The 11,078-nt window shown below is 41.9% G+C and overlaps 2 long non-coding RNA genes across 2 annotated transcripts; both read right to left on the bottom strand.

Moving 5' to 3' along the window:
* Window positions 1-1,805: 1,805 nt before the first annotated feature.
* LOC115574401 (uncharacterized) lies at window positions 1,806-2,729 on the bottom strand. The gene is made up of 3 exons (XR_003982480.1): window positions 2,431-2,729; window positions 2,220-2,316; window positions 1,806-2,092 (listed from the first exon to the last, which is right to left on the bottom strand). It is a non-coding gene; the product is annotated as an uncharacterized LOC115574401 (long non-coding RNA).
* A 1,117-nt stretch (window positions 2,730-3,846) lies between these two features.
* Window positions 3,847-5,550, bottom strand: LOC115574402 (uncharacterized). The gene is made up of 3 exons (XR_003982481.1): window positions 5,429-5,550; window positions 4,281-4,360; window positions 3,847-4,192 (listed from the first exon to the last, which is right to left on the bottom strand). It is a non-coding gene; the product is annotated as an uncharacterized LOC115574402 (long non-coding RNA).
* Between the last annotated feature and the right edge of the window lie 5,528 nt (window positions 5,551-11,078).

Raw genomic sequence — 11,078 nt, forward strand, 5'->3', positions numbered from 1 at the left:
ATGCTGCCAGAGGCGGATTGATGGCTCTCACCCAGAGGAGGACGTTTACAGGAAAATCCTCCTGGCTGGAATTCTCCCTCTTCTCATATTGGACTCGAAACACAGGGTCGCAGTCATGGCTGCGCTGGGGCAGAGTGCTCCCCAAGTGATAATGAAGGGAATGTTGCCGTGCATATCGCCACACACACACATAAACACGCACACAGACACACACACACACACACAAGGGTTTGTTCAACTGTACTTCTGGGGGCAGTCATTGATATTATGCATCTTCTAGCCCCTAGCCCTGATCTCAAAAATCAAAACTACATGCATAACTCTTAATCTAATCACATTTAAAGCTACTCTTAAGGATAAAATGTGAAAAACTAGTCATGGAATGTGGCTAAATACAATTTTTAGGTACTTTACTTTGAGTATTTCCATTTTATACTTCCACTCCACTACATGTACTGATAACTCTAGTAGTTAGTTACTTTGCAGACTGAGATAATTCAGTGTTGATAGGCTATTACTGTGTTGTGAGATCAGAGAGTGGTGACTACAGACAGAGAAGGAATGGTACACCAGAGCTGAAGTAGCACATTTTCAATCAGACACACACACACAAAATCCACACAGATACAGATAAACTGAAAAATGATACCTATTGGCCATGCCAATAATCAGACTTGTGTAATTGTGTTGGTCACCGTTCTAATCCAAAAAAGCAGACATTGGGGTTGAACGATGATCTGGGTGCTTGCAATACTTGCCCTGGCTCATCTCTTTTTAGCAATGTCAATGAGTTTCCAAGATGTCATTAAAAAACTATTACTGCAAGTATGAATGATGGCCAAAACTACGAAAATAAGAGCGAAGTTCAAACTTAAATCAAGTATTAATGTGTCCTCACTTTTTAAAATACAATGTCTTCTTCTAAAACTGCTCCAAACAAAGACGGAAGTACAAGAGCAAACAAAGAAATTCACAAACACACACACACAGGCAACACAAACTCACACACACGCGCGTTAAAGAACACTCTTACACAAAATCATTTTGTCCATTTCTCTATCTTAAACATGTTTACACATACACACACACACTTGATTACAGTATGCACTCAAAAAAATAATCAAGCCTAAAACGTTGACTTTATATATTTTAATTACATGTAAATTTTCCATCTAATTTTATTACATAAGTTCAGTGTAAAGTGTTGCATTAAATGCAGTGTTGTTATATCACATTGACTTAATGTGAATAAATTTAATAACTTGGTGAGGTTTGATTAAATTAAATTAATGCAAACTTACACATAAACCTTATGTGTTTATTCAGTTACCGTTAAGGGGAACTTGTACATAAAAGTGATGTATTCCAAATTGGTTATTCTACACATACACGCATAGTTCTGTAAACTGCATCACAAACAATTAAATGCGACCGTGGCTCAGGTAATAGAGCAGGTCGGTCCCCGCCCGGCCAACTGCATCATGGTCGTAACTGCATGAAAAGTGGGATTTTCGTCCGTGAACTCCCAGGATTCTCCCGAACGGCTCTAATTAGCATATGAACAGCGGCGAAACCACGCCTGGTTACTCAGTATTGGATGAAACCACTTCTTTTAAACAAGCGCATATATATACACACATACAAATATATATACATATACACATATATATATGCTTGTTTAAAAGTATATAAATATATATAAAAATGTTACTGTATTGGATAAAACCACTACTTTTAAACATGCATATATATCTCATCAAACACATGAATGAATTTATTGAGGAAAGGAAAATTTGCCAGGAAGGTGCTATTCATTCAAAGACAGAGTTTTATTAGCACAAACACACAACTATGTACAAAGCATCGGAGCTGTGGGTAACTGCCAGCCTCCTGTATGAATTCGGTCCGTTTTGCAGACGTCTGTGGTGCGTCGCTCTGTACTTCGGAATCGCCTCTAATCTCGACTGCAGCGCGGCACAAAACTCGGTGAGCTCCTGGCTCCATCCATTCCTCCTCAGACATCAGGTCCATGATGGCGCACTTGCAATGGTCCACCTCACCCTCATCTAGCACACGGTCTGGCTTCCAGCAGCTGTAAAAACAATCAATAAAGACAATCAGTACTGCGCGATGCACTGCATATGGACACATCACATCTTTTAATGCACCTGAAAAATAGTCACTTTGACCAAAAACGGATCTAATCTGATAAATCTTACCCTCAGCTGAACTCCTCACAGCTTCCGCCTGCGATGCAAGATCTGGTTGTTTGTACCTGAAGCTCCTGCGTACCGTCTCTGAATGTCTTACAGGCAGCTGGAAAACAATTTAAAAAGAAAGGTATAACGTTATATATATTAAAAAACAAAACAAAAACACGAGTCACAGTAAAATTAAACAAGGAAGGAGAAAACAGTAAACGTTACTTACACACAATGGCGTCATTATCGGCATCATGTAAATCTGGACTTGCAGACATAGCTCCGAGCTAATAGGAGGTCACGGCCTCGTTGTGATGTGAGGTTAGTCTGTGAGAACAAAATGCTCGCAGCGATAAACCTCCATGTCCCTCGGCGGCAGCGAAGCGCCTCCGTCGGCGACACTCTGTGGCGACCCGGCAAAGCTCCTCCCGTCAGCGCAGGCCTCCTCTCGACAATGGCCGGGCCGCTAGCTTAGCTCCTACTAGCCTAGCCTAGCTCCTGCTAACTAGCTTAGCCCAACTTGCTTCGTGTCCAATAAAATACTTCGACTGCGATGGAGAGTCCAACTCACACACTCACAGCACGTCGTCCGACAACAGCTCACAGACCGTTAGTGATAAAACACGACACTGACGGCACACACAATCCACTCGCTGCTCAACGCCATTAACTCTCCGCTCCTTCTTCCTCGTCACTCAAGCTCCGGTCAACCCGGAAGTCTAAAAACTCTTAGAGGTCATGAACTCTCACACGTAATAAGAATTACTTTAACTTCTTTTTAAGAAGAACCCATGAAATTTAAATTCACACATTTTAAACAGAAATTATTTATACATTTTAATATCTTATTTATCTCAAAATATTTCATGCTAATTTGAACTTATTAACAACTGGCGTTTTATCTTTAACTTGTTCCCAGGAGAGAAAGAAAAAACTAAATGTGTGTATCCTTTTTACACAACATTGGCCGTTGCTAATGACATACACAGTAATTAATCTAGTATACTTTCATTAAATAAATCAATTCAAGCAAAAATGTAGTCTATAATTAGGCTATACTGAGCCTCATCTATTTATACCAGAGATTTTCTTAAAATTAAGTTAATACCTTTTGGAAAAAGGTCACCTGGGGTAAAACTCCCCCTGCTACCCTGATTTGCATTTGTATAGCTCATAGCATTTTCATTTACATGTTAAAGCCTCCCCTAGAATCAGGGGGAGGGGGGTCATGGGGGGACAACTGCCAAGCAAGGCCCACGTCAATTTCCAAAAATTCACGGCAGTTTTCGGTGTTGCCTGAAAATTGCCGCGTGCAGTCGTAAACCTGAACTTCCACGACAATCTACAGTGCCGCACAGTGACGAAAATCCCACTTTTCATGCAGTGTGTTGTGTCCTTGGGCAAGACACTTCACCCCCCTTGCCTTGTGTGAATGTGTATGACTGCTGTATGTCTGAGGTGGTGGTCGGAGGCGCTGAATGGCAGCCATGCTTCCGTCAGTCTGCCCCATGGCCCAAGTACTAGCTGTGGCTACTATCGTAGTTTACCACCACTAGTATGACTGTGGGTAAATGAATGGAACCTGGAACCCTGTCAGGCGCTTTGGGTGTCTTGAAAAGTGCCATACAAATCCAATCCATTTTTAGTAAGTCCCAAATTATGAACACTTTAAATGCAATTGTTCCATTAACAATTCCAACAGGGTGCACACATCCCAAAAAATCAAAAAAATCTGTTGGATCAAAAAATAAATAAAAAGGTAATGTGAATTTGAGTTTTTGCAGATAGCTTAGGTTGAGTGTGTAAATCAGGCTGAAAAGCATGGCACATCCAAAAGAGACACTTTGCAGATTGCGTAGCAGTTCCACACCCTCGATGACTATTCCAACATCCTCTGGCTTGTCCACTGCATCAGCACCATCTTTGCTAATCACATAAAGCCCCATGGTGGTCTGTGCAATCCCTCTCTCAGCTTCCTCATGATTGGCATTCTAATGGTGAAAAACATATTTACCAGTTTGAAATTGAAAACATTACAAGTTAATTACTGAAAGCTCACAGTAAAATGCCATTACTAACCAAGTACTCTTTAATGACAGTGTCGCTGTCTTCATTGAGGTAGACACACAGACCTCTAGAATGCAGTCAATGTCCTCACTCTGCAAAAGAAGGCATAATATAACAAGTCTCCACTTTTCAAAACATTTTCCAGGACATTGTTCATAGCCCTCTTATTTTCACCCCTGTAGTTACTTTATTGACACTTCACTAAAGATTGCCCCATACAAGACGTGAGCTACTTTGTTGATTTGGCCTTATGATGTTGTACCTGGAAGTAATGGAAATATATTACAAGGTTAGTTTCCAACCAGGATGAGAAACAGGGATGTGTGTGTGATTGTGTAACTGTCTTAATATGATCTTAAGTTAACATTAAGTTCTTACATTTACTATATTAAATAAATTCTAACGTTGTCATAGTCTGGATGTAGTTTGGCTTGCCTGCTGTAGAACAAGCCAGCGAGTGAAGTACATTTACTCTAGTATTGTACTTAAATACAAATTTGAGGTACTTGTACATATTTATATACTTATTGTCTGCTACTTTATACTTCTACTCAACTATATCTTAGTAGGAAGTATTGCTTTAGTTCAAGTTACTTTGCAGATTCAGATTAACAATACAAAATATGATTAATAAATATATTGTGATATATTATATCAATAAGACTTTATTGGTCCCCAGGAGTAAATTCACAAGCTACCCAGCAGTGTCTTAAGTAAAGTATAATATATATATGTATATATATATATATATATATATATATATATATATATATATATATATATATATATATATACATATATATATATATATATATATATATATATATACACATTTCTAATTAGCTCCACATTTACCAGCTGCAACATTTAAGCGATGATCACATTAATACAGCAGCGACTAAGATGTATAAGGTGATGTATAAGGTGTGCAAGGTAATGATGCAGCCTGAGCGGCAGCAGCCATTAGCCTGACATTAACAGTACCGCAGAGTACCACAACCAATGTTTTTTTGCTGTGTTGCTATCTAATGCTAATGTAGCTATTGGCGCATTTCACAACTAGCATGACTAACGTTATGTTCACCAGTGTCGAAGCAGTGCTGCTAGCTTTGTCTTCATCACATTTAAACTAAGCATACTTCATAAATAACATTACTTACCTCCTAGCTTTCACTCCACATTTGTCCCGCTCAGACCCGCTGAATGTGTTCTGGTCCTGCTCAGTATGCCAAGTCCGGGGTCAGGGTTCAGACTCTTCACATCGGTTGACTACTTTGACGAAATGACGTTTCCTTTTACTCTCGCACATGCGCATAGCTGCCTTTTAGGATCGAGTCCATACATCCGTGATCAAGTCAAATAAGGTTTACTCAATTTGTTAACATTCAGTTTAAACTAACCATTTTTACTTTATGTATATTTGTTTGAATAAATAAACTTTACATTTTCATATTTCAGTTACATTTTAATTAAACGTATTGCTTTATGGTTATTGGGGGCAAGAATCATTTTTTTGAGTGTGTGATGCAGCAATTCTCCCCAGTGAACTTCTTGTATGCCAGTCATGATGTCCACAGTCACATTCCTCCTGAGCAGCAGGGAGACAGACCAGTTGTTTCCGCAGTGGATCGATAGGAGAGGAATACGAACGCTGAGAGTAGAGTAGCAGAAGGAAAAAATAGAGACAGGGGGAAAGACAAGAAGAAGAGAGGAGGTGGGGGCTAGAAATTAGAGGCCGGATCTGGAAAGGGGAGAAATTATTATTTGAGTGGTGTTTGTTAATAGTGTGTTCTATGTGTGTGTTTGTGTCGTGTTACTAGCAGTGTAATTGCTTGCTTTGGCAACATTGAAGGAGATGTACTGTAGATAAACACAGAAAGAGAAGTACAGATGAGAATGAATGAAGCTGAGAAGAGAAAAAGACTGGGAGCGTAGAAAGGGGGGAAGAGACAGAGACGGGGCGCGGTGACAGTGATAGAGAGCGAGCGGACTCCCGGGACAGCAGCAGAGGCGAGTCCATCGATCCAGGACAGTGAGCCAGCTCACATTTCACCTCCTCAGCACTAACAACGGCGCTTTGCCATGCAACTGAGCCCTATATCCCGTCTGGACAGGGTCACCTCCACTATATATATGTCTGTCTTTGTGTGTGTGTGTGTGTGTGTGTGAGACTGACACAGGAAAACATATCCGGAAAAGATACATTTGTGATATTCAGGCTTACATTTTTTAAATTCTTCTTGTGTAATACAAATACTTTCACCTGCTTCCATTGTACATCCAGTTGTTTTATTTCAGGAACTAGATGATAAATCATATCTTCGTATGACAGGCGATGACACACGTCACTGCTAATTTACACTGAATCCCAGCCAAGGAATTGCAAGCAGTTGGTTTTTTATTGCACTGCTCTACCGTCACATGGCATCAAAACACCGTCCAATTTGGACTGTCTCCTAAGTCACATGCAGTCCTCGTCAAGGGGAACTGATAGCCTGAATGAATCGCATCCACCCACAAGTGGAGGGCCGTGAGGGGGACTGGCCTCCACTCTCAAAGCCATCCACTGTCATCCGAGACGGCCGAGCCATGTGACAGACGACCGAGCATGTGGCATCTCGCTGACCCCCTGACCTGGAAACCTTTCCCCTATCTGCCCCTGCTGTGGCTAACGGATGGCCCAGAACCCCAGTGACCACTGGCCACTGGGGCTCTTTTGTGCGAGTGGTCAATCACATCAGAAAAGGTCAGGCTGGGATCAGATCAGAAACAGGTGAACTTTGACCCCTTCGCTACAGGCCGTAGGTTGTGGTATTTGGGAAAGGGTGTGTAGCAGCATTGATAAGATCAAGACTCGCAGACAGTTGACAGATACGACTGATACAACAGTTTGTAATGAGAAGTATGAAAACAGACCACACAGACACGATAAAAGTACAATGGGTACAATGAAAACCAAACCAGAATCACTTTCAGCAAGCCATTTCTTATCAAGCTGATAACTTTCATTTCCTGTACACTGTACGGTATCTACTGGCTTACTTAAAGTCAAAACTGTATTAAACACTTTAATTTGACCGCTAAGGTGATTAAGCAGAGATAAAACTGTAAAAACAACTCTTAGCAAAGCTTTGATATACTTTACCAACCAAGGACAACATGTGCATCCCACTTTCTTGCTAAGTGTTTTAAGTCCAGATTAGCCCAGCAACTCCCGGGTCCCTTTTCGAGGCTGTTGAAAGAAGGGGTTTCACGATTCTCCAAATCCAATGGTTTGACTTTCCCTTATTTGATTCAAACCTTTTTTTCAGCAGTGACAGCTATGCCACCGTTGGATTATAGCATCTGGGTTTGTAAAGATCAACAACTCCCTGGTTTTATGCCCTGACAACTCTCATTCTTACTTTCTCATTCTACTTTACAAAGACCGGGGTATTTTACATCAACAGCTAGACTTTATCCTGGTGGCGTTCTGCAGTAAACAACAAAAGACAGAAATTGCGATTGTTACAATGTTTGGTTTCTCAAATTGGTACCGAGTAAAGCATCTTCCTAAACAAATCAATAAACCCAACATCTCTTATGCTGTCGGGGTAACCAGTCAGTCTTGTTGTGTTGTGTTTTTGTTTTGTTTATATCTTCAGATGTTAGTAGTAGGTGAGGTTGGAGAGAAAAAGAAAAACTGTGAGAATCTCCGATCCTGATTTGATTTCCTTAATCAGAATTGGAAGCCGAAGCTCATTACCATGAAATTACCACAGAATTACCATGAGCTGGATGAATGAGAATCTTCAAGAAGCTCTCTTTGATCAATTTTCGATTTAGAATTGAAAGCGTGACAGTCCCAGTCCAAAAAATGAAAAAAATATCAATAAAAACCAGTAGGGATGATAAAGTGTGTCAATTTACAAACATTTATATCCAATTTTTGTCTCAGCAGTATTTTAACATTAATATCCATATATGAATTTCACAGAACATCGCCTAACACCTTTTGAGGCCTTTTCTGAGGAAATCAATGCTTAGTTAGCAATTATATCTTGAATACTGCATTATGGCAGCTTTAGACTTCTGCATGACAGGCTGAACAAACTGTAGTGAAGTGAGGACGAGGGAAAACATTTAAATCCTTTAAAACTTCTTGTTAATTCTTCCTTTACCAAAAGTCCAAAGTATTGATGCTTATGGCTTATAAGCGATTGTAAACAAGTTACCCATATCAATAACCATAAAGTTCGGCAAAAGCTACAACCTCTTCGGCCAGTCTATTCATAACCTTTTTCAGAAGAAGCTGGAGAGCCAACTGAGGACTGTTTTCTGGACCGGGCCCAAAACCTTTTCAGCACCAGTTGGGTTTATACCCCACCTGACAAACATGACCACCCAGCAGGCCGGTGACATTTACAGTGAGCCGTTTCAGCCCATTACCCAGCATCAGATCCTCACGCTGCGGCACCTCGTGAGCGACATGACCAGCGGGTCCAGGATTTAACTGAACCCCAACACCACCGTCACCACCTCTTCTGCTTTCTGCTGGAACAATAAAAGCTCGGTACTGTAACAGGAAGAGGAAATACGGTTCCCTACGGATTCTTTCCTGCTGTTATTCCTGCTACTATTTCACATAAATTCACACCAGAAATCAAGGCCGATGAGATGACACAGGGAAACTGTGGCTAACAGCTCACATCCTCTAAATGAGAGGGTGTGTGTGTGTGTGTGTGTGTGTGTGTGTGTCTGTGTGTGTGCACGCTAAACAAAGAAAGACCCACATGCCCCACCAGGGAGAAACAAATTGAGACATTATCACATACACAGTATATTTAGATATGAATTATTCATTGATTTATAATAGGAATGAAAAAAAAATAATGCTTGAAAAAGCTCAAAGGCACAATAACAAAAATATATCTTTTAATCCTCACTATTTCGAGACAGTTTCAGAGTTAATTTCCTACACTCCACAGCCTGAACTTTTGAACTTGCGCTGATCCAAGGTCAGAGCTAAAAACCACAAAGGACCCGTCACACAAGATCCCAAAACTCACAGTCCTCTTGTCCCAGGTCGGTTTTCGGAGAGCTCGAGGGACACATCTAGAACATTGCTAAACTAACATCTCCCTGGTCTCAGGTCAGAAATTAAACACAGGGGAAACGAGGGGCTACAGTAAGATGTGGGCCTGTGACGGACAACTGATCACTGGAAGTTTATTATTGTTCAGAGCCGTACGACTCACATGCAATCAAAACATCCATGTACATAACTGCACATGCACACTTTCAAACATAAACACACACATTAGTGATTGACATGGAAATTCCTTTGACCCTCACTCGCTGCCGTGCTGGCGTCCTCTACAATCCTTGAAATTGTGTTTATTTATACTTTTTTTTCCCCCCCGGCAGCAGACAAAAGACCTTTCATTACGAAGATCTGCACAACCATTTCCTTCCTGTAGCCTCCACAGCATTTCTAATGTTGTCTTACAGTAAGTGTAATTGGTTTTAAAGAACGTGTTTTTCATGGAAATGAGCCTGCTAAGAAGTCAACTCTCTCTCTCTCTCTCTCTCCGACCATCTGGCTGGTCAAATGGATAGTTGTCCCAAAGGTCAAGTCAGCTGTGGTCCACCGTGACCCTGTCAATATCACTGCTGCACTTATCTGTAATGGAAGACACTTTGTGAGCTGATAGTCAGGTGGGGGGTCGCGGACTGTGTGCTATGCACATGTGTGTATGTATTCGTCATTGAGGCTGTGTGCTCACATGATTGAAGTGTGAAATGCGAGGATCGCCCTTGAAATACTCACCGGTCAAGGGTGCGTCTGCCAACTGTGTGCTGGCGCGAGTGTTGCAGCGCACAATGAAAGTGTGTCGCCTGGCTCTTGGAACTATTTTACCTCTAGTCCTTGACATACTGACTAAGTAACACTATGTATGCTGGAGTAGCGGAGCCTATAAAAAGCCTTGTTGGAATGAAAGCGGGGCTGTCCTCCCTGTTGCTAGCTGCAATAGCGTAGCCCTTCCTGCGCAGGAGCCAGATAATAATGAAACACTGGTGTCAGACAGGAGACGGTGGGGGAAAAAAAAATCAGGCCTGTGGAACAGAGGGCTAATAATAGCAGCTGAAACTGTGCTATTCCCACCACTGGCTGAGGATCCATCATCACACTTCTACACACAGAGCCTCAGACCGACACGCACACACACGCTGGCTTGGCACGTAGTTTGAGCAGTAACCTGATCAAGCCGCCGCAGAAACCAAAGCAATCAGAAATCAAAGCAAATCCAGCCTGTGTACAGTATGTGCATGAGCGTGCATGTGCCATACAAATGTGAGCGTGTGCACACGAGTGTGCATGTGCGAGTGAGCAAAAGATAAATGGAAGCAGAGTTCCGTGGAAACCACTTTTCCCTCCATAAAGCGAGGAGCGCATGTCTCTGATGTGCCCTACCAGAGAGGAAAGAGAGGAAAGAGGGCCTTTCATTCACCGTGAGGAGATCTGTCTCTTCTCCTTCGGCCGCTTCATTTCCCCCCTCGCCTTCACTCCTGGAGAGCATCTGAAGCCCATTCTCTCCCTCGCTTCCCCTCTCCATCACCCGCAAATATAACAACGTCTCTCACCGTGAAAAAGACGAAAGACTCTTTGCTCCTAATTGTACCCAGCCGTCACAGAGACGAAAGAGGTGAGCGGACCGGGCGAGGAGAGGAGAGGAGAGGAGAGGAGAGGAGAGGAGAGGAGAGGAGAGGAGAGAGGCCGGGAAGAAGAGTCAAAGGAGAAGAGAAGAAAGGGGGGAAATGAAAGATGTG

The sequence above is a fragment of the Sparus aurata genome, chromosome 22 (assembly GCF_900880675.1).
Source record: "Sparus aurata chromosome 22, fSpaAur1.1, whole genome shotgun sequence".
NCBI classification, from domain to species: domain Eukaryota; kingdom Metazoa; phylum Chordata; class Actinopteri; order Spariformes; family Sparidae; genus Sparus; species Sparus aurata.